General features: G+C 41.3%; 1 protein-coding gene across 2 annotated transcripts in view; it reads right to left on the bottom strand.

Moving 5' to 3' along the window:
• The window catches only part of LOC106607926 (protein tyrosine phosphatase non-receptor type 14), a 95,216-nt gene that overhangs the window by 34,233 nt on the left and 36,328 nt on the right, over window positions 1-24,655 (bottom strand). The gene's annotated exons all lie outside the window — the stretch shown is intronic.

Raw genomic sequence — 24,655 nt, 5'->3', positions numbered from 1 at the left:
TAATTGGTAGAATGCTGCAGAGATGGTTGTCCTTCTGGAAGGATCTCCCATCTCCACAGAGGAACTCTGGAGTTCTGTCAGAGTGACCATCTGGTTTTTGGTCACCTCCCTGACCAAGGCCCTTCTCCCCCGATTGCTCATTTTGGTCGGGCGGCCAGCTCTGGGAAGAGTCTTCGTTGTTCTAAACTTCTTCCATTTAAAAATGATGGAGGCCACTGTGTTCTTGGGGACCTTCAATGGGTTAGGGTTGGTTTTTGCTCTGACATGCACTGTCAACTGTGGGACCTTACATAGACAGGTGTGTGCCTTTTCAAATGATGTCAAATCAATTGAATTTACCACAGGTGGACTCCAAGTTGTAGAAACATCTCAAGGATGATCAATGGAAACAGGATGCACCTGAGCTCAATTATGATGTCATAATAGTGTAATAATACTTGAACATACACTGGGACATTCCCTGACACTATTATAAGAGTTACAGATGACTTGTACCATGTTTTACCATGTTGTAGGACTGACATCACTGGAGTTCCAAAGCCCAACATAACAACACAAAGACTCGTTATATGCCCACGTGTGTTCTGGCAATGGTTTAAGATGAACATTTGGATATTCAGTGTTCAGAGCTTTATGGTTATCTTATATTCCCATACTACTATTCCCATACTTCTATTCCCATACTTTCTCAGCCCCCCAAATATCAGATGTGTGTGTTTCACCTCACCACACTCTGTCAGCAAATACAGGTTTGTTGTCTTCAGCTCACAGTTTGCTCTAGTGTATCCTCAACTCAAGAGGCCTACTCCCCACCGACACAAAAAAAACATCCAGACAACCTCCTCACACAGAGAGGCCGCGTCCACCACCGCACCCCCAGATGGGGCCAGCCGGTGTGTGTGGGAGGTGGGGAGATTCCGTGCTTTTACATGGTATTATCATTGAACCGTCAGAGGGTAAAATGTGTGTATGTGGGGGAACAGCTCTGATAACTAGCTGAACAAAGATGGGATTTCAAGGCTGTATGTGCTGCTGCCCCCATGGCTCACTGGGGCCAGGTGATGAGGTCTGGTCTGAATTAAGGGCTTGGACATTTCCAGCATGGTGTATAGGGTTTGGACAACACACAGCGGCTAACATTAGCAGAGTTAGACGCTAATGTGATTTGGTGTATCGTGAGTTTGGTTCCTTCAGGCAGAGGGAGACAGATAGAGGGAAAAAGACAAACAGACACAATCCATGCTGTTGAACACTTCTCCCTTTTCCTCTGAGATTAGTTTACACATAACATGGTTTATGAGAGGAACTCTCACATTAGCCAATGCCCCAACACCTCATCCCCACCTCCTAACCCTAGTTAACCCTGCCTCGGTGATTTTCACAGCTGCAGAGAGAGATGGAATGAAGGAGGGAGGGGATCTAGTATCAGGTTTCACATCAAAAGCACCCTGCTTCACTTCAAAGACACTATTCACAACTGAAACCATTGCCGGAACTGAAGCAAACCAATCTTATCTGTGTGTTACAACCTTAGTTCCCTTTTCCCTTCCTCCTCTCCCTCTTTCCATCTCTTTCTCATTCCCTCAATACTCCTCTCCCCCTTACCCTCTATTGCCCCCCCCCCCCCCCCAGGCCAGGTGTGTAAGCAATAGAATGACCGCCCAGCTCGTTGCTATGGGAGACGCCATGACACCAAAGACATGGGTCACTGGTTTTACTCTCATCTGTGAATGAATCTGTAAGCCTTTCTAACAGATTAAAAGTTGTATAAAGTTGCCCCAGGGCACTGATCTAAGGTTAGTTTGTGTACCCCCTCCCTAATGATTAATGTTAGGATTGGGCTAAGGTAAACTGATCTTAGATCTGTGCCTAGAGCAACTTGTACCTGGAGCAGCAGACTGCTGCCAGGAGGACCCAGCTGGCTGCTACGGCACTCATACCTGTTTTACGCATTATAATTACTGTAGAATGAAGGGGTGAGGAGTTACAAATGATGATGCTGAAGGCTGTTAAAGAAAGTGGATTGATCGTCGGGCTTTACTGAACAGATTCTTGGAGACGAGCGGGAGGGTGTGTGTGTGTGTCAAGGAGGGTGTGTGTCAGGGAGGGTGTGTGTGTGTCAGGGAGAAATTTACCGCCCCCACCCCCCCCCACCCCACCTCAACCCGACTCCCCAACCCCTGCCTAGCACTTCTGCTGGGAGGAATGTGTGGTCCTCCTCCCTCCTCCTCTCCCTCCTACGGCTGTGCCAACATTCCACACGGACTCCTAACCACACACCAGAGAGAGAGAACTTTAACTATTTGCACGCCATTATAACACTGTACATAGCCCTAATATCATATTATGTCTATTCCTTTGAAACTTTTGTGAGTGTAATGTTTACTGTTCATTTGTGATTATTTATTTCACTTTAGTTTATTATCTATTTCACTTGATTCCTATGCCAATAAATCCCTTTGAATTGAATTGTTGACGAGGTATTTCATACTATAATACTAGAGTATGTGTAGCATGTACAGTCCTGTCCACTGCCCAACCCCTAACTACATGTAAATACACCGAAGTGATTTCGTAGAATGATTGCTGTGAACGCACGCACACACACACACACACACACACACACACACACACACACACACACACACACACACACACACACAGTTGAAGTCAGAAGTTTACACTAAGTTGACTGTGCCTTTAAACAGCTTGGAAAATTCCAGAAAATGATGTCAAGGCTTCTGATAGGCTAATTGACATCATTTGAGTCAATTGGAGGTGTACCTGTGGATGTATTTCAAGGCCTACCTTCAAACTCGGTGCCTCTTTGCTTGACATCATGGGAAAATCAAAAGAAATCAACCAAAAAATTGTAGACCTTCACAAGTCTGGTTCATCCTTGGGAGCAATTTCCAAATGCCTGAAGGTACCATCTTCATCTGTACAAACAATAGTACGCAAGTATAAACACCATGGGACCACGCAGCCGTCATACCGCTCAGGAAGTAGACGCCTTCTGTCTCCTAAAGATGAATGTACTTTGGTGCGAAAAGTGCAAATCAATCCCAGAACAACAACAAAGGACCTTGTGAAGATGCTGGAGGAAACAGGTACAAAAGTATCTATATCCACAGTAAAGCGAGTCCTATATCGACATAACCTTTTAAGGGCGCTCAGCAAGGAAGATGCCACTGCTCCAAAACCGCCATCAAAAAGCCAGACTATGGTTTGCAACTGCACATGAAACAAAAACAGAACTGTTTGGCCATAATGACCATCGTTATGTTTGAAAGAAAAAGGGGGAGGCTTGCAAGCCGAAGAACACCATACCAACCGTGAAGCACAGGGGTGGCAGCATCATGTTGTGGGGGTGCTTTGCTGCAGGAGGGGCTGGTGCACTTCACAAAATAGATTGCATCATGAGGGAGGGAAATTATGTGGATATATTGAAGCAACATCTCAAGACATCAGTCAGGAAGTTAAAGCTTGGTCGCAAATGGGTCTTCCAAATGGACAAGGACCCAAAGCATACTTCCAAAGTTGTGGTAAAATGGCTTAAGGACAACAAATTGGCCATCACAAAGCCCTGACCTCAATCCCATAAAAAATTTGTGGGAAAAACTTAAAAAGTGTGTGCGAGCAAGGAGGCCTACAAACCTGACTCAGTTACACCAGCTCTGTCAGGAGGAATGGGCCAAAATTCACCCAACTTATTGTGGGAAGCTTGTGGAAGGCTACCCAAAACGTTTGACCCAAGTTAAACAATTTAAAGGCAATGCCACCAAATACGAATTGAGTGCATGTAAACTTCTGACCCACTAGGAATGTGATGAAAGAAATAAAAGATGAAATAAATCATTCTCACTACTATTATTCTGATATTTCACCATTTTTACTAGGATTAAATGTCAAGAATTGTGAAGAACTGAGTTTAAATGTATTTGCCTAAGGTGTATGTAAACTTCCGACTTCAACTTTATATACGCCTGACTCCCATGTCAAACAGCACACTCTGACTTACGAACAACCTTTCCCACATCCAGTCAAGCAGCAGCCGCAAATTCAGCAGCTCAGTGCTATCAGACTCACGGTGGGAACCTAGGGTGTGTGTGTGTGTGTGTGTGTGAAAATCTGAGATGGCAGACACTGCTGCCCTGTCTACACACTGACCCCTGCATGCCCTTTTTACAGCTAGCTCACACTCCCTCTCTCTTTCCCCCTGTCTCTCAATTCAATTCAAAGGGCTTTATTGGCATGGGAAACAAGTTTACATTGCCAACGCAAATGGAATAGCTAATAAACAAAAGTGAAATCAACAATCAGTAATGAACATTAAACATTACACTCACAAAATGTTACTGGCTATATGCAGTGTTTCAACAATATGCAAACATTTGAAATATGAAAGAGAAAATAAATAGACATATACAGCACCTTCAGAAAGTATTCACACCCCTTGACTTATTCAACATGTTGTTGTGTTACAGCCTGAATTTAAAATGTATTAAATCTTTTTCTCTCTCACCCATTTGCACACAATACCCCATAATGACAAAGTGAAAACATGTTTTTAGAGGTTTTTGCAAATGTATTGGAAATGAAATACATACATTTCTAATTTATAAGTACTCAATACATGTTAGAATCACCTTTGGCAGCAATTACAGCTGTGAGTCTTTCTGGGTAAGTCTCTAAGAGCTTTGCACACCAGGATTGTACAACATTTGTCCATTATTCTTTAAAAAATTCTTCAAGTTCTGTCAAGTTGATTGTTGATCATTGCCATACAGCCATTTTCAAGTCAAGCCATAGATGATTTTCAAGCCGATTTAAGTCTAAACTGTAACTAGGCCACTCAGGAACGAACATTCAATCATCTTGGTAAGAAACTCCAGTGTAGACTTCAGCTAGTGTTTTAGGTTATTGTCCTACTGAAAGGTGAATTTGTCGCCCAGTGTCTGTTGGAAAGCAGATTGAACCAAGTTTTCCTCTAGGATTTTGCCTGGGCTTATAGCTGTAGTTCGTATATTTATATCCCCTAGTCCTTGCTGATGTCAAGCATACCCATAACATGATACAGCCATCACCTTACTTGCCAAGGCAGCAGCTACTCTTCCTGGGGTCCAGCAAAAATGAAGGCAGTATAATGCATTACAATAAAAAACGTTAACATTAAAATACATTTGACAAAATATTTCACAAGACATTAAGTGTGTGCCCTCATGCCACTACAACACTCAATCCGAGTGCACATGTGTATATAGTGTGTATGTTATATGTGTGTTTGTACCTATGTGTGTGTCTCTTCACAGTCATCGCTGTTCCATAAAGTGTATTTTTATCCGTTTTTTTTTAAATCAGATTTTACTGCTTGCGTGAGTTACTTGATGTGGAATAGTGTTTAGAGGTCGACCGATTAATCGGCATGGCCGATTAATTAGGGCCGATTTCAAGTTTTCATAACAATCGGTAATCAGCATTTTTGGATGCCGATTATGGCCGATTACATTGCATTCCATGAGGAAACTGTGTGGCAGGCTGACCACTTGTTACGCGAGTGCAGCAAGGAGCCAAGGTAAGTTGCTAGCTAGCATTAAACTTATCTTATAAAAAACAATCAATCTTCACATAATCACTAGTTAACTACACATGGTTAATGATATTACTAGGTTAACTAGCTTGTCCTGCGTGGCATATAATCAATGCAGTGCCTGTTAATTTAGAATCGAATCACAGCGTACTTCGCCAAACAGGTGATGATTTAACAAAAGCGCATTCGCGACAAAAGCACAATCGTTGCACGAATGTAGGTAACCATAAACATCAGTGCCTTTATTAAAATCAATACACAGAAGTATATTTTTTTTAAATCTGCATATTTAGTTAAAAGAAATTAATGTTAGCAGGCAATATTAACTTGGGAAACTGTGTCACTTCTCTTGCGTTCATTGGACGCAGAGTCAGGGAATATGCAACAGTTTGGGCCTCCTGGCTCGTTGCGAACTAATTTGCCAGAAATGTACATAATTATGACAGAACATTGAAGGTTGTGCAATGTAACAGAAATATTTAGAATTTGGGTTCCACCCGTTCGATAAAATACGGAACGGTTCCGTATTTCACTGAAAGAATAAATGTTTTGTTTTCTAAATGATAGTTTCCGGATTTGACCATATTAATGACCAAAGGCTCGTATTTCTGTATTTATTATAATTAAGTCTATGATGTGATAGAGCAGTCTGACTGAGCGATGGTAGGTAGCAGCAGGCTCATAAGCATTCATTCAAACTTTACTGCGTTTGCCAGCAGCTCTTAGCAATGCTTGATTCACATGCTGTTTATGACTTCACGCCTATCAACTCCTGAGATTAGACTGGCAATACTAAAGTGCCTATTAGAACATCCAATAGTCAAAGGTATATGAAATACAAATGGTATAGAGAGAAATAGTCAACGTGTCATAATTCCTATAATAAACTACAACCTAAAACTTCTTAACTGGGAATATTGAAGAACTTGGAATATTGAACCACCAGCTTTCATATGTTCTCATGTTCTGAGCAAGGAACTTAAATGTTAGATTTTTTACATGGCACATATTGCACTTTTACTTTCTTCTCCAACACTGTTTATGCATTATTTAAACCAAATTGAGCATGTTTCATTATTTATTTGAGACTAAATAGATTTTTATTTATGCATTATATTAAGTTAAAATAAGTGTTCATTGTTCATTCAGTATTGTTGTAATTGTCATTATATATTTAAAAATAGGCCGATCAATCGGTATTGGCTTTTTTTGGTCCTCCAATAATCATAATCGGTCGACCTCTAATATAGTTCCATGTAGCGATGGCTCTATGTAGTACTGTGTGCCTCTCATAGTCTGTTCTGGACTTGGGGACATGTCTTGTGGGGTATGCATGGATGTCCGAGACAGCTCGGTACATTCAGCATGTCAACACTTCTTACAAAAACAAGTAGTGATGAAGTCCGTCTCTCCTCTACTTTGAGCCATGAGAGTGACATGCATATTATTAATGTTAGCTCTACATGTACATTTAAGGGCCGGCAGTGCTGCCCTGTCCCTCTTTGTGGTACCTGACCACATGACTGTGCAGTAGCCCAGGTGTGACAAAACTAGGGCCCGCAGGACCTGCCTTGTTCATATTGTTGTTAAGAAAGCAGAGCTGCGCTTTATTATAGACAGACCTCTCCCCAGTTTAGCTACTGTTGCATCAATATGTTTTGACCATAACAGTGGTCTCAGCACTACGTCAGCTGCTACAGCGCGTGAGATCCCTGCAACACATAACAAAGAGCTGCAGTCAGTTTCAGAATAGGTTGCAAGGAATAACAAAACTAAAAAACTAAAAAGCATTGTATTTGGGACAAATAATTTACTAAACCCTAAACCTCAACTAAATCTTGTAATGAATAATGTGGAAATTGAGAAAGTCGAGGTGACTAAACTGCTTGGAGTAACCCTGGACTGCAGCTCTTTGTTAAGTGTTGCAGTGATTTCAGTCGCTGTAGTAGCTGACGTGTATATTGTTCAGTCATCTGCATACATAGACACACTGGCTTTACTCAGAGCCAGTGGGATGTCATTAGTAAACATTGAAAAAGTAAGGGGCTGCCCTGGGGAATGCCTGATTCTACCTGGATTATGTTGGAGAGGCTACTATTAAAGAACATGCTCTGTGTTCTGTTAGACAGGTAACTCTCAATCCACAATATAGCAGGGGGTATAAAGCCATAACAGATATGTTTTTCGAGCAGCATACTATGATCGATAAAGTCTAAAGACTGAAGTCTAACAAAACAGCTCCCACAGTCTTTTTATTATCAATTTCTTTCTGCCAATCATTTGTGTAAGCACCGCCCATGTTGATTAACCTTCCATATAAGCATGCTGAAAGTCTGTTGTTAATTTATTTACTGTAAAATAGCATTTTATCTGGTCAAACAGATTTTTTCCCCAAAGATTTAGTAAGGGTTGGTAACAGGCTGATTGGCCGGATATTTGAGCCAGTAAAGTGTGCTTTACTATTCTTGGGTAGTGGAATGACTTTTGTTTCCCTCCAGGCCTGAGGGAACACACTTTACTGTAGGCTTAGATTGAAGAGATGGCAAATAGGAGTGGCAATATCGTCCACTATCATTCTCAGTCATTTTCCATCCAAGTTGTCAGACCCAGGTGGGTTGTCATTGTTGATAGACAACAATAATTGTTTCACTTCTTCCACACTCACTTTACTGAATTCAAATTACAGTTGGCAATATCAGTGGGTTTTGTGAGGAATGAGCGAACTGATTCAATGAATGATACAGCTGAGTTCGCCTTTTTGGCCAAAATGTTATTTAAGGTGCTCCAAAGCCTTTTTACTATCATTCTTGATATAATTTATCTTCATTTCATAGCGTACAGTGATTCGTCCTTTAAAAGTTGCAGTGTACTGCGGCGCAGCTTGCATGGTGCCGCAGAATTCTATGGCATGTTATTTAAGCGTGAACCTCTGGTAACAATAATGCTAGTTAGTGCTACTTTGACCACCAGAGGGCATCTTTGAGAAGCATTTGATAGCCTTCAATAGTGGCTGTACTAGAGAATGCAGGCACGCGGGAGACCAGGGTTCAATTCCCCGATGGGGAGGAAGGAGTAGACTGTCCTTGTAAATAAGAATTTGTTCTTAACTGATTCCATGTGTGTTATTTCATAGTTGTGATGTCTTCACTATTATTCTACAATGCAGAAAATAGTAAAAATAAAGAAAAACCCTGGAATGAGTAGGTGTGTCCAAACTTTTGACTGGTACTTGCTTAATTAATTAAATTAATATTATGGTGTTTCTATTCCAAGAAACATGAAAAACCCTCTGGGTTTCTGTCAGGATGGAACGGAAAATATGGCGCTGTACAACGGGATGGTCGGGAGTACAGTACTGGGCTATTTAGCTAAAGAATCCCTGTGTCGTGCGGTTAGAGACACAGTAGTTGTCTCAGTTAGAGACACAGTAGGACTCAAAAGCATAATCAGTGCTCTAACTCCCCCTTGCGCTGGTCTGGAGCAATGAAGAGGTGATGCAGGGTACCGTACTAAACCACAAATTACCTCTATGTCCCGCAGCATAATCACAAAACATTTAGTGGAGCAACCACTGTAGTTTCTTCTTCTTCTTTTTGTTCTGTTTAGTCACATGATTTCTCAATATGCAAATCAGATATGCAGCCAGGTTTGCCATTCCTTTCGCCACATCCCTTTCAACCATAACATTTGTCAATCAATCCACGGGGATATAACAGTTTTTACAGTCATTTTCTGAACGCTTATAAGTACCTGGAGTAAGCAATTTCATAAATGTGTCAAGTGCAGCATCTGGTTGCTCCTCATTACAAACCACAGACCAGCAAATATTATTTACATCATCAACAAAGGAATCACTACAAAACCTTCTGTAGGACCTCTTTTACACAATATTAGGTCCAGCCTTTGGAACTATGGTTTTCCTAGATATGGCTACCATATTGTGATCACTTTTGGATTTGCATTTGGATACTGCTTTAAAGCAGATTTCTGCAGCATTAGTAAAGATGTGAACAATACATGTGGATGATTTCATACATGTGCTGTTTGTAAACACTCTGGCAGGTTGACTGATAACCTGAAGCAGGTTGGAGGCACTGGTTACAGTTCGGAGCTTTTCCTTGAGTGGGCAGCTTGATGAAACCCAGCCAATATTTAGGTCACCCAGAAAATATACCTCTCTGGTGATATCACATACATTATCAAGCATTTCACACATATTATCCAGATCCTGACCAGAATGGGCTTTAGGTGAGGCAAGTGAACCTGTAGCCATATTACTTCAACAGTATTTGACATGAGATCCTCTCTAAGCTTTACTGGAATGTAGCTCTGAATATAGACCGGAACACCTTCCCTGTTGACATTTCTGTCTTTTCTGCAGATGTTATATCCATGTATTGCTACCACTATATCATCACAAGTGTTATATAAGTGTGTTTCAGAGATAGTCAGTATATGAATGTCATCTGTTACTAGCACGGTATCGATTTCATGAACCTTGTTTCTAGGCGACATAGATTAAAAAGTGGGCTATTTTTTGCACTTTTCTGGGATGCTTGATCGTTTTTATTGCTATACTGAACTGCTTATCAGAAGTACACACACTGATATTTATGATAGAGCTGATAGTGCAGGGTGAGCTGTACACAGCAAACTTCCTACTAGGGCACACCATAGATGCATGATTACTACATACAATAGATATAGGATCGACAGAGGCATTCAGGGGAGTTAGAGTGACATAAATTAGGTTACTTACATTATGACTTCAAACACTCCTGGGATAATGTACATTTGCTGCAGCACTACGACAACTCAGCCACACAATGGTAGGGATTATCTGAGCAGGGCTTGGGTCATTGATGATAAATCATTGTCTCAACGCAGCCTTGAAATGCGTGGACAGAGTCCAGGAGCCAAGATGATTTGGATGGAATCTGTCACTCCTGTAGAGCATCTACTGTTTCCAGAAAGTTATATATAAAAGTTTTGCCAACATAGCTACAGTAATCTTACAGTAATGCAAGTAGCCTGCTGAATCTTTCACAGCTGTGGCCCAACAATGGAACAGGGCCTGAAAACTTTCAGAGCTAGAATATTTTTTTTACAATCCATTTTCAGCAGTTCCAAGCTAGCCATCCAAATGTAGTTAGACCCCACTTGGACTACAACAGCGTCAACCCCCAGCATCTGTCGCAGAATGGTAGGAAGCAGGCTTGTAATGTCCTGTACTCCTGCTCCAGGATAGAACAGGTATTTCCCGCCAAAACCGGAAGTGTCATTCAAAAGCATATAAATACACTGAGTGTACAGAACATTAAGGACACCTTCCTATTATTGAGTTGCACCCGCCCATTTTGCTCTCAGAACAGCCTCAATTCGTCCAGCATGGAACTACAAGGTGTCAAAAGCATTCCACAGGGATGCTGGCACATGTTGACTCCAATGCTTCCCAAAGTTGTGTCGATTTAGCTGGATGTCCTTTGGGTGGTGGACCATTTTTTATACACCGGGACACTGTTGAGCATGAAAAACCCAGCAGCGTTGCAGTTCTTGACACAAACCGGTGCACCTGGCACCTACTACCATACCCCGTTCAAAGGCACTTAAATCTTGTGGGGCTCCCGACTGGAGCAGCGGTCTAAGGCACTTCATCTCAGTGCTAGAGGTGTCACTACAGACCCTGGTTCGGTTCCAGGCTGTATCACAACCAGCCGTGATTGGGAGTCCCATAGGGCGGCGCACAATTGGCCCCGCGTTGTTATAGGGTTTGGCCGGGGTAGGCCATCATTGTAAATAAGAATTTGTTCTTAACTGACTTGCCTAGTTAAACAAAAGGTTAAATATATACATATTTTTTTAAATTGTGTCTTGCCCATTCACCCTCTGAATGGTACACATACACAATCCTTGTCTCAATTCTCTCAAGGCTTAAAACTCCTCATTTAATCTGTCTACTCCCCAATCTACACTGATTGAAGTGGATTTAACAAGTGACATCAATAAGGATCATAGCTTTCACCTGGATTCACCTGGTCAGTCTATGACAGCGATTCCCAACCCTGGTCCTCCAGTACCCCCAACAGTACACATTTTCATTGTAACCATGGACAAACACACCTGATTCAACTTGTCAACTAATCATCAAGGCCTCAATGAGTTGAATGAGGTGTGTTTGTCAAGGGCTACAATGAAACTGTGTACTGTTGGGGGTACTGGAGGACCAGGGTTGGGAAACACCGCTCTACGTTATGGAAAGAGCAGGGGGTCCTTAATGTTTTGTACACTCAGTGTATGTCTGGATTTGATTAGAGTTTTGATCCGCATGAAAATTCAAACCTGATGCTACCTGCGCCTGATGAGTCCTACATTAAAGACATTTTATGATCCCAAGCCCAAAAAATACTAAATGATTGTGCCATTATCCAATACATAGCCTGTTATATAGGCAACCGCACATTGCATATGACAGAAAAACATAAAGGCCAGAGATGTAGCTATGCTCTCTTGTGTAAATAAATGAAGCACGCTCCAGTAGGCTACTATTTTTGAGTGTGGACCGTATTACTGTACTGTATTGTATTATACAGTATTATATGGACTGGAACATGCGATGCTGGTGCAGGACATGCAGCCTACAAAGTTACAATTATAGGCTAGCAAATTTTAATTTTGAAATATAATAGGGCCTATTTCACAATTGTATAATTTGTAGGGTGACACATGCAGTTGAAGTCGGAAGTTTACATACACCTTAGCCAAATACATTTAAACTCTGTTTTTCACAATTCCTGACATTTAATCCTAGTAAAAATTCCCTGTCTTAGGTCAGTTAGGATCACCACTTCATTTTAAGAATGTGAAATGTCAGAATAATAGTAGAGAGAATGATTTATTTCAGCTTTTATTTCTTTCATCACATTCCCAGTGGGCAGAAGTTTACATACACTCAATTATTTGGTAGCATTGCCTTTATATTGTTTAACTTGGGTCAAACATTTCAGGTAGCCTTCCACAAGATACCCACAATAAGTTTGGTGAATTTTAAACCACTCCTGACAGAGCTGGTGTAACAGTCAGGTTTGTAGGCCTTCTTGCTCACACACGCTTTTTCAGTTCTGCCCACAGATTTTCTATAGGATTGAGGTCAGGGCATTGTGATGGCCACTCCAATACCTTGACTTTGTTGTCAAGCCATTTTGCCACAACTTTGGAAGTATGCTTGGGGTCATTGTCCATTGGGAAGACCCATTTGCAACCAAGCTTTAACTTCCTGACTGATGTCTTGAGATGTTGCTTCAATATATCCACATCATTTTCCACCCTCATGATGCCATCTATTTTGTGAAGTGTACCAGTCCCTCGTGCAGCAAAGCACCCCCACAACATGATGCTGCCACCCCCGTGCTTTACGGTTGGGATGGTGTTCTTCGGATTGCAAGCCTACCCCATTTTCCTCCAAACATAACGATGGTCATTATTGCCAAACAGTTATACTTTTGTAGACCAGAGGACATTTCTCCAAAAAGTATGATCTTTGTCCCCATGTGCAGTTTCAAACTGTAGTCTGGCTTTTTTATGGCGGTTTTGGAGCAGTGGCTTCTTCCTTGCTGAGCGGCCTTTCAGGTTATGTTGATGTAGGACTCGTTTTACTGTGGATATAGATACTTTTCTACCCGTTTCCTCCAGCATCTTCACAAGGTCCTTTGTTGTTGTTCTGGGATTGATTTGCACCTTTCGCACCAAAGTACGTTCATCTCTAGGAGACAGAACGCGTCTCCTTCCTGAGCGGTATGATGGCTGCGTGGTCCCATGCTGTTTATACTTGCGTACTATTGTTTGTACAGATGAACGTGGTACCTTCAGGCGTTTGGAAATTGTTCCCAAGGATGAACCAGACTTGTGGAGGTCTACAATTTTTTCTGAGGTCTTGGCTGATTTCTTTTCATTTTCCCATGATGTCAAGCAAAGAGGCATTGAGTGAAGGTAGGCCTTGAAATACATCCACAGGTACACCTCCAATTGACTCAAATTATGTCAGTTAGCCTATCAGAAGCTTCTAAAGCCATGACATAATTTTCTGGAATTTTCCGAGCTGTTTAAAGGCACAGTCAACTTAGTGTATGTAATTATAAGTGAAATAATCTGTCTGTAAACAATTGTTGGAAAAATGACTTGTGTCATGCACAAAGTAGATGTCCTAACTGACTTGCCAAAACTATAGTTTGTTAACAAGAAATTTGTGGAGTGGTTGAAAAACGAGTTTTAATGACTCCAACATAAGTGTATGTAAACTTCCGACTTCAACTGTATATCAATCTTAAACATGATTATCTATTTTGGATGCAATCTGAATGGAATTGATGGAGAGAGAGAAAGACTGGGAGAGAGTGCTCATTGTACTAAGTTAAACTGGGCGGTTGGATTTAAAGCGAGATATTAGAGTGATAGGCTGTTTTAAAACTCTGCAGCTGCAATTTAAAAAACCTGTTAGGGCTAGGGGGCAGTATTTACACGGCCGGATAAAAAACGTACCCGATTTAATCTGGTTATTAATACTGCCCAGAAACTAGAATATGCATATAATTATTTGCTTTGGATAGAAAACACCCTAAAGTTTCTAAAACTGTTTGAATGGTGTCTGTGAGTATAACAGAACTCATATGGCAGGCAAAAACCTGAGAAGATTCTGTACAGGAAGTGCCCTCTCTGACCATTCCTTGAGCTTCTTGGCTCTGTTTATTGAAAACTTAGGATCTTTGCTGTAACGTGACACTTCTTACGGCTCCCATAGGCTCTCAGAACCCGGGAAAAAGCTGAATGATATCGAGGCAGCCCCTGGCTGAAACACATTATCGCCTTTGGTAAGTGGCCGATCAGAGGACCATCAGACTGAGGCTCGTGCACGAGGGGATCCCATGTTTTTATTTTCTCTCTCTTTGAACGTAAACACGCTTTCCCGGTCGGAATATTATCGCTTTTTTACGAGAAAAATTGCATAAAAAATGATTTTAAACAGAGGTTGACATGCTTCGAATTACGGTAATGGAATATTTCGAATTTTTTTGTCACGAAATGCGTCGTGCGCGTCACCCTTCTTTACACTTCGGATAGTGTCTTGAACGCACGAACAAAACAGAGGATATTTGAACATAACTATGGATTATTTTGAACCAAACCAACATTTGTTATTGAAGTAGAAGTCATGGGAGTGCATTCTGACGAAGAACAGCAAAGGTAATAAAAATTTTCTTATAGTAAATCTGACTTTGGTGAGTGCTAAACTTGGTGGGTGTCTAAATAGCTAGCCCTGTGATGCCGGGCTATCTACTCAGAATATTGCAAAATGTGCTTTCACCGAAGAGCTATTTTAAAATCGGACATAGCGAGTGCATAGAGGAGTTCTGTATCTATAATTCTTAAAATAACTGTTATGTTTTTTGTGAACGTTTATCGTGAGTAATTTAGTAAATTCACCGTAAGTTTGCTAGTTCTGAACGTCACATGCTAATGTAAAAAGCTGTTTTTTGATATAAATATGAACTTGATTGAACAAAACATGCATGTATTGTATAACATAATGTCCTAGGTGTGTCATCTGATGAAGATCAAAGGTTAGTGCTGCATTTAGCTGTGGTTTGGGTTTATGTGACATTATATTCTAGCTTGAAAAATGGGTGTCTGATTATTTCTGGCTGGGTACTCTGCTGACATAATCTAATGTTTTGCTTTCGTTGTAAAGCCTTTTTGAAATCGGACAGTGTGGTTAGATTAACGAGAGTCTTGTCTTTAAAATGGTGTAAAATAGTCATATGTTTGAGAAATTGAAGTAATAGCATTTCTAAGGTATTTGAATAACGCGCCACAGGATTCCACTGGCTGTTACGTAGGTGGGACGATTTCATCCCACTGGCCGTAGAGAAGTTAAAAAAAACGTTATCTTTACAAAAGTGACCTGGTCATGTTAATTTATCTTTACAACTCAAAAATAAGGTGACCCCCGAAAGCCAGATGGATATGTGTAAATTAGATGGAAAGCCAGATGGATATGTGTAAATTAGATGGAAAGCCAGATGGATATGTGTAAATTAGATGGAAAGCCAGATGGATATGTGTAAATTAGATGGAAAGCCAGATGGATATGGGTAAATTAGATGGAAAGCCAGATGGATATGTGTAAATTAGATGGAAAGCCAGATGGATATGTGTAAATTAGATGGAAAGCCAGATGGATATGTGTAAATTAGATGGAAAGCCAGATGGATATGTGTAAATTAGATGGAAAGCCAGATGGATATGGGTAAATTAGATGGAAAGCCAGATGGATATGTGTAAATTAGATGGAAAGCCAGATGGATATGTGTAAATTAGATGGAAAGCCAGATGGATATGTGTAAATTAGATGGAAAGCCAGATGGATATGTGTAAATTAGATGGAAAGCCAGATGGATATGGGTAAATTAGATGCGCATTCAGTCATTATATTAATGTAGCATAGGCTATGCTGCAGAAAATGTAGGTCTACCTGTTACAAGAAAAAAAGTTACCATGATGAGATGATATGTCTACATGCATTGTGAACTGCATTCCACATTGAGATGGGCTGTCTGTCCCCACTCTGAGCGTTGATGATTGATCACGCAGAAAGCATAGAGAAGGCTGTAGAGAAGCCAGATTTATAGAGAGAGAAGCCACATATAATTTAGCAGTTCCATTTCATGTCATGCCGTTCATATAAATCATTTATTAGAATTTACTGGATTCCCACAGTTATTTATCATGGGAAATGGGAGTGGGTTTGGGTGGGAAATGTCTGTAAATCTCAGTAACCCGGTTCCCGCTATTCAACCCTAGTCTGTGCTGTCTGGGGTGTGTGGACTAGCTCTTTGAGCTCCACCATCTCTCTCTCCAGCTCTGTGGATGTATCTTTCTCAACAATAGAGGAGCAGTGCAGTAGTGGGTCGGTTTAGTGCTATGGGTTGATTCTCCTTTTGGGGCTGCACGTCTGCGGGGCAATTTGAGGTGGGGGTGTGATTAGACTCGCTCAGAATGGGGTATTCGTCACCAAGAGTGAGCTTCTCCTGCTGCGCTCTCTCTTTGATCCCATAAAAGTCCTGCTGAAACTGTTTGAGTTTGCCATGCACCAACCCTGTTCAAGCCTTGTACACGTTGGCAGAGGTTATTTCAGTTTCATGGTCCTCAATGTCTAGTATTCTGAGTTTCCACCATGGAATTCTGTAGAATCTGTTGGATTCTAGCTTAAAATATACTTATTCATGTTCAGAATTTATTGAGTACTTTACATGTATAAGAAATGTATATGTTGGGGTCAATGAAGGGTGAATAGGAACTTGCTGTATGGAAAGTTATTGAGTGAGACAAGGGGAAGTGCAGAAAGTTAATAATCTGTTGAAATTGAATATTTGGAAGGAGGCAAAGAGCAACAGTCTAGTTTCAGTTCCTGATAAGGCAGGTCAGTTGCTGAGGATCTAGGACCATGAGCGATGTGGAACTCAACTGAAGATGAGGTCAACAGTTAAAGAGTGAAGACACTGCTCGGAAGGGGTCCACACACACACACACACACACACACACACACACACACACACACACACACACACACACACACACACACACACACACACACACACACACACACACACACACACACACACACACACATTTCCACACCCATGAGGGTCCTATACTTAGGCAGGGCCATGACAATACCAGTAAGATGAACCTAACAACAGAGAAGGAGTGTCTATCTTAGACATGCAAGGAGATGACTGCCTAGTTGGAAGGTATACAGATGTCCTTGTGTGACTTTGAGCTTTTCATAGATTTTACTCTGTTTGTTCAGAACCTAACACCTCTCTCTTGACAGAGGGGTATTGTGCTCTTTTAGCACTGTGCCATGCTAGGGGATGGGGTGGAAAATTAAGCTGCTTATTTTCCCCTCTTTCTAACAATCAGCAAATAGTGTCTCTGAATTGTCCTTGAGGAGCTTCTTTTTACACTTATTCCATGCAGGGGTACTGTACTGTACTGTGATGACCTCTGCACAGGAGGAAGGTATGGAGCAGAGGGCCTCAGAGGCCTCTGCATTTGGGTGGGTGAGGCTGTGATGCTCTGCTGCCTTTGTTGGGTTCTAGGGTTTCACACCTCTCACTTCACACCTCAGAGCAAATTGAAGTTGCAGCCGGGACGTCTGTGTTGTCCTAGCAAGCTTGGTAGCCGACAACTGGCATCAAGTCATTATATATAACAAAATATCTAGAGATTATTGTCTTTTCATTTTTTGCTTCAGAAGTAGCTTCAGACTGAACATTACTCACTCAGTTGTGGGTTAGATGGTATTTCCAGGTTTCTGCGATGTTTCTTCTGCAGGTTTTGGTTTGCTATACAGTTTGGAATTTTGATTTGGAGTGAAGGTTTTGATGTAGCGGGTAGTATCCTGTATAAGTCCTTGCAAAAAAATAAAAGTTTTTATATACTACCGTTCAAAAGTTTAGGGTCACTTAGAAATGTCCTTGTTTTTGAAAGAAAAGCCATTTTTTGGTCCATTAATATAACATCAAATTGATCAGAAATACAGAGTAGACATTGTTAATGTTGTAAATGACTATTGTAGCTGGAAAAGTATCTGGAGCATCAGCATTTGTGGGTTCGATTACAGGCTCAAAATGACTAGAAACAAAGACCTTTCTTCTGAAACTCATCAGTCTATTCTTTTTCTGAGAAATGAATGCTATTCCATGCGAGAAATTGCCAAGAAACTGAAGATTTCGTACAACGCTGTGTACTACTCCCTTCAAAGAACAGCACAAACCAGAATAGAAAGAGGAGTGGGAGGCCCCGGTGCACAACTGAGCAAGAGGACAAGTACATTAGAGTGTCTAGTTTGAGAAACAAGTCCTCAACTGGCAGCTTCACTAAATAGTACCCGCAAAACACCAGTCTCAACGTCAACAGTGAAGAGGCGACTCCAGGATGCTGGCCTTCTATGCAGAGTTGCAAAGAAAAAGACATCTCAGACTGGCCAATAAAAAGAAAAGATTAAGATGGGCAAAATAACACAGACACTGAACTGAGGAACTCTGCCTAGAAGGCCAGCATCCCGGAGTCACCTCTTCACTGTTGACGTTGAGACTGGTGTTTTGCGGGTACTATTTAATGAAGCTGCCAGTTGAGGACTTGTTTCTCCCTTTGCTATGAAGCCCCTAAATAAGATCTGGTTCAACCAATTACCTTCAAAAGTCAAATAATTAGTTAAATAAAGTCCGCCTGTGTGCAATCTAAATGTCACATGATCTTAGAATATATATATATATATATATATATATATATATATATATATATATATATATATATATATATATATATATATATATATATATATATATACATACCTGTTCTGAAAGGCCCCAGAGTCTGCAACACCCTTAAGCAAGGGGCACCACCAAGCAAGCGGCAGCATTAAGACCAAGGAGCGCGCCAAACAGGTCAGGGACAAAGATGTGGTGAAGTACAGATCAGGGTTGGGTTATAAAAAAATATCCGAAACTTTGAACATCCCACAGAGCACCATTAAATCCATTATTAAAAAATGGAAAGAATATGGCACCACAACAAACCTGCCAAGAGAGGGCCGCCCACCAAAACTCATGGACCAGGCAAGGTGAGCATTAATCAGAGAGGCAACAAAGAGACCAAAGATAACCCTGAAGGAGCTGCAAAGCTTCACAGCGGAGATTGGAGTATCTGTCCATAGGACCACTTTAAGCCGTACACTCCACAGAGCTGGGCTTTACGGAAGAGTGGCCAGAAAAAAGCCATTGCTAAATAAGAAAAATAAGCAAACACGTTTGGTGTTCGCCAAAATGCATGTGGGAGACTCCCCAAACATATGGAAGAAGGTACTCTGGTCAGATGAGACTAAAATTGAGCTTTTTGGCCATCAAGGAACACGCTATATCTGGCGCAAACCCAACAACTCTCATCACTCTGAGAACACCATCCCCACAGTGAAGCATGGTGATGGCAGCATCATGCTGTGGGAATGTTTTATATCGGCAGGGACTGGGAATCTGGTCAGAATTGAAGAAATGATGGATGGTGCTAAATACAGGGAAATCCTTGAGGGAAACCTGTTCCAGTCTTCCAGAGATTTGAGACTGGGACGGAGGTTCACCTTCCAGCAGGACAATGACCCTAAGCATACTGCTAAATCAACACTCGAGTGGTTTAAGGGGAAACATTTAAATGTTTTGGAATGGCCTAGTTAACCTGTTAGGGCTAGGGGGCAGTATTTGCACGGCTGGATAAAAAAATGTACCCGATTTAATCTGGTTACTAATCCTACCCAGTAACTAGAATATGCATATACTTATTATATATGGATAGAAAACACCCTAAAGTTTCTAAAACTGTTTGAATGGTGTCTGTGAGTTTAACAGAACTCATTTGGCAGGCAAAACCCTGAGACATTTTCTGACAGGAAGTGGATACCTGATGTGTTGTATTACCTTTAAACCTATGCCATTGAAAAACACAGGGGCTGAGGAATATTTTGGCACTTCCTATTGCTTCCACTAGATGTCACCAGCCTTTACAAAGTGTTTTGAGTCTTCTGGAGGGAGATCTGACCGAATAAGAGCCATGGAACGATGATGGCCCATTAGACACCTGGCGCGCGAGTTCATGTTGGGTACCCTCGTTCCAATACGTTATAAAAGAGAATGCATTCGTCCACCTTGAATATTATTCATGTTCTGGTTAAAAAAGGCCCTAATGATTTATGCTATACAACGTTTGACATGTTTGAACGAACGTAAATATATTTTTTCCCCTTGTTCATGAAGTGAAGTCCGGCGGGCTTAGATCATGTGCTAACAAGACGGAGATTTTTGGACATAAATGATGAGCTTTTTTGAACAAAACTACATTCGTTATGGACCTGTGATACCTGGAAGTGACATCTGATGAAGAGAATCAAAGGTAATGGATTATTTACATAGTATTTTCGATTTTAGATCTCCCCAACATGACGGCTAGTCTGTATCGCAACGCGTATTTTTCTGGGCGCAGTGCTCAGATTATTGCAAAGTGTGATTTCCCAGTAAGGTTATTTTTAAATCTGGCAAGTTGATTGCGTTCAAGAGATGTAAATCTATAATTCTTTAAATGACAATATAATATTTTACCAATGTTTTCTAATTTTAATTATTTAATTTGTGGTGCTGACTTGACTGCCGGTTATTGGAGGGAAACGATTTCCTCAACATCAATGCCATAGTAAAACGCTGTTTTTGGATATAAATATGAACTTGATAGAACTAAAAATGCATGCATTGTCTAACATAATGTCCTAGCAGTGTCATCTGATGGAGATTGTAAAAGGTTAGTGCATCATTTTAGCTGGTTTTATGGTTTTGGTGACCCTGTCTTTGAATTGACAAAACATTACACACAACTCTTGTAAATGTACTGTCCTAACATACTCTAAATTTATGCTTTCGCCGTAAAACCTTTTTGAAATCGTAAAACGTGGTTAGATTAAGGAGATGTTTATCTTTCAAAGGGTGTAAAATAGTTGTATGTTTGAAAAATTTGAATTTTGACATTTATTTGGATTCAAATTTGCCGCTCTTGAAATGCACCTGCTGTTGATGGAGTGCACCACGGGTGGGACGCTTGCGTCCCACCTAGCCCATAGAGGTTAAAGCCCAGACCTCAATCCAATTGAGAATCTGTGGTATGACTTAAAGATTGCTGTACACCAGCGGAACCCATCCAACTTGAAGGAGCTGGAGCAGTTTTGTCTTGAAGAATGGGCTAAAATCCCAGTGGCTAGATGTGCCAAGCTTATAGAGACATACCCCAAGAGACTCGCAGCTGTAATTGCTGCAAAAGGTGTCTCTACAAAATATTGACTTTGGGGGGGGGGGTGAATAGTTATGCACGCTCAAGTTGTCAGTTTTTTTTGTCTTATTTCTTGTTTGTTTTACAAGAAAAAATATTTTGCATCTTCAAAGTGGTAGGCATGTTGTGTAAATCAAATGATACAAACCCCCCAAAAATCAATTTTAATTCCAGTTTTTAAGGAATCAAAATTGGAAAAATGCCACGGGGGGTGAATACTTTCGCAGGCCTCTGTATAGTGTTGTAATGATTTGCAAATAGTTAAAGTACAAAAGGGAAAATAAATAAACATAAATATAGGTTGTATTTACTGTGGTGTTTGTTCTTCACTGGTTGCCCTTTTTCTTGTGGCAACAGGTCACAAATCTTGCTGCTGTGATTGCACACTGTGGTATTTCACCCAATAGATATGGGAGTTCATCGAAATTGGATTTGTTTTCAAATTCTTTGTGTGTCTGTGTAATCTGAGGGAAATATGTGTCTCTAATATGGTCATACATTTGGCAGTAGGTTAGGAAGCTCAGTTTCCACCTCATTTTGTGGGCAGTGTGCACATAGCCTGTCTTCTCTTGAGAGCCAGGTCTGCCCTCAGCTGCCTTTCTCAATAGCAAGGCTATGCTCACTGAGTCTGTACATAGTCAAAGATTTCCTTAATTCTGGGTCAGTCACAGTGGTCAGGTATTCTGACTGGTTTAGGGCCAAATATTATTCTAGTTTGCTCTGGGTTTTTTTGTAAATTATTTCCAATGTGTCAAGTTATTCTCTTTTTGATTTGTCATTATTTGGTTGGGTCTAATTGTGTTGCTGTCCTGGGGGTGTGGGGTTATTTGGTGTTTTACGTTGTACGCCGTGGATATTTTTGCAGAATATTGCATGCAGAGTCTCAATTTGGTGTTTGTCCCATTTTGTGAATTCTTGGTTGGTGAGCGGACCCTAGACATCACAAGCATAAAGGGCAATGGGATCTACAACTGATTCAAGCATTTTTTGCCAGATCCTAATTGGTATGTCAAATTTTATGTTCCTTTTGATGGCATAGAAGGCCCTTCTTGCCTTGTCTCTCAGGTCGTTCACACACACAAACACTCCTTCTCTGTCTCTCTCTTTCTCTCAATTCAATGATATTTATTGGCATGGGAAACATGTTTACATTGCCAAAGCAAGTGAAATAGATAATCAACAAACCCCACCTCTCTCACACACACACACACACACACACACACACACACACACACACACACACACACACACACACACACACACACACACACACACACGCACACACACACACGCACACACACACACGCACACACACACACATGCACACACACGCGCGGTGGTGTCCACTTCCACCACTGTCTGACACTGTTTTTCTTAGCTGAAGTTGCTTTGGACAAGATTCTCACACACGCACAAACACACACACAATCCCCCCCTCCCTACCTGCCCTACACACACCTCTTGATGTTTTGATGGTAAGTTGAAAATGGCCTGTGGTGATATAGACCCATCTGTGTCTGACCCCGAGAAATTCTACACAGAGGTCAAGCCCACTACGGCAACATCAGAGGGACCCATTTCACCGACATCACAAGGCTGTCTGCCCCCTGCCAGTTAACCTCCAGGCCTGGCTTTAGAGAGCTCAACAGAACAGAACATCTTTAAAAAGCCATGCAGCTTTTTACATATACAGGAATTTGGTCTAGTTTCCAGTCCAACTCTTCAAAGAGCCACGCAGCTACTGTACTGTACCTAAATCTAGACAAGCTCAATCTGCTCATCCAGAGCCACACACATCGAATGTTATTTCATAATGCCCTCAGGCTGATTCTAAAGCCTTTAGTGAAATGGCTGATACTCTGCTATGCCTCTGTTGCATAAGATTCAATGAAACCACTCAGAGAAAACATTTTTCTCTCAAATAGGGAGCAAACCACTTGCTACTGCAGCAGACAATACGCTAGACAAATTAGATTGTGGTTTCATGTCTCGTAGTAAACAGAGGGAGGAATGTGTGGTGTGTGTGTCAGTATGTGTTCCTATAACTAGGATCTGAGGCCTGTTTTAATAAGCGTTCTCTCTCTGTCTGTCTAGACATTGTTATGATACCCACTGCCTGCCCCGCCACTCCAAACTAACAGTCAGTCCTCTGAAGCAGGCTCAACAACAAGCCTGGGTTATAGAGGAAAAACATCACAATAACACTACTTAACCAGTGTCTAGGGTGTGATACAACACCATCTAATAGAGGGTGTGGTATGATACTGTCCTGTGGCCTGTCATGAGGCATGTGAGGCCTTGGAGCAGGGACAGATAATCAGTATGGTATTGGTATGGTATACATGATAGAGGATAGAGGTAGAGTGTAAGGTATTAAGGTATAGGGTGTAGTGTATGTTACCTGGTGACCTACTCCAGGTGGGACACATTGAGCACATACAAAAAGGTACAGGCCAGGGACAGTGGATGGGTATGGTATGGAGCCATGGCAGAGTGTTTGGTTGAGGGTGTAGGGTTTAGTGTGTAGGGTTTAGGCTGTAGTGTCACCTGGTGACCCAGAGTTCGATACTGCGACCAAAGCAGTCGCATTTGCGGCCGATTGACTTGGCAGTGCGACACATTTTTAATTGGTCTCAAGGACGGCGGTGAAAAATTCTGACCTAGTCACGTTAGATTTTGGTTCACAATTTTATTCAAACGGTAATGTGCAATTGACCAAAAATAAACGGCATGGGAATGCCCCTGTCTGTGTGTGTCAAGGCTCGACATCCGGGCCAGTCAATCATCCCCGTCAGTGGCCGATTTGTACCAGCAAAAAAAGATTGTAATAATGCTATTTTTTATCTAGGCTATATAATTGATCAAAAAACTGATGGATTTCCAAAGCTGTTTGTTATGTTGATTATTTATCACAAGCGCATTGCACACATACAGTATAGCCTAGATAATCTGTGAGGTAGAGAGAGCACACAGATCTCGAACAGCTGGTTGATGCATGGAGCAAAGAACGACAGCGGTAGGAAAGATGTTCCAAGTTATGATATCTACCAGTAGATGCTAAGGCAAGAATGGGTTTAGGTTGTAGCATTCCCTGTTCACCTGCTCAGGCAGGACACGTTGGGGTGAAGGGTTTAGTGTGTA

Source organism: Salmo salar, chromosome 06 (assembly GCF_965601325.2).
Source record: "Salmo salar chromosome 06, fSalSal1, whole genome shotgun sequence".
Classification (NCBI taxonomy): Eukaryota; Metazoa; Chordata; class Actinopteri; order Salmoniformes; family Salmonidae; genus Salmo; species Salmo salar.
Note: the sequence above shows the minus strand (reverse complement) of the source record. Positions and strands in the feature narration are given on the sequence as shown.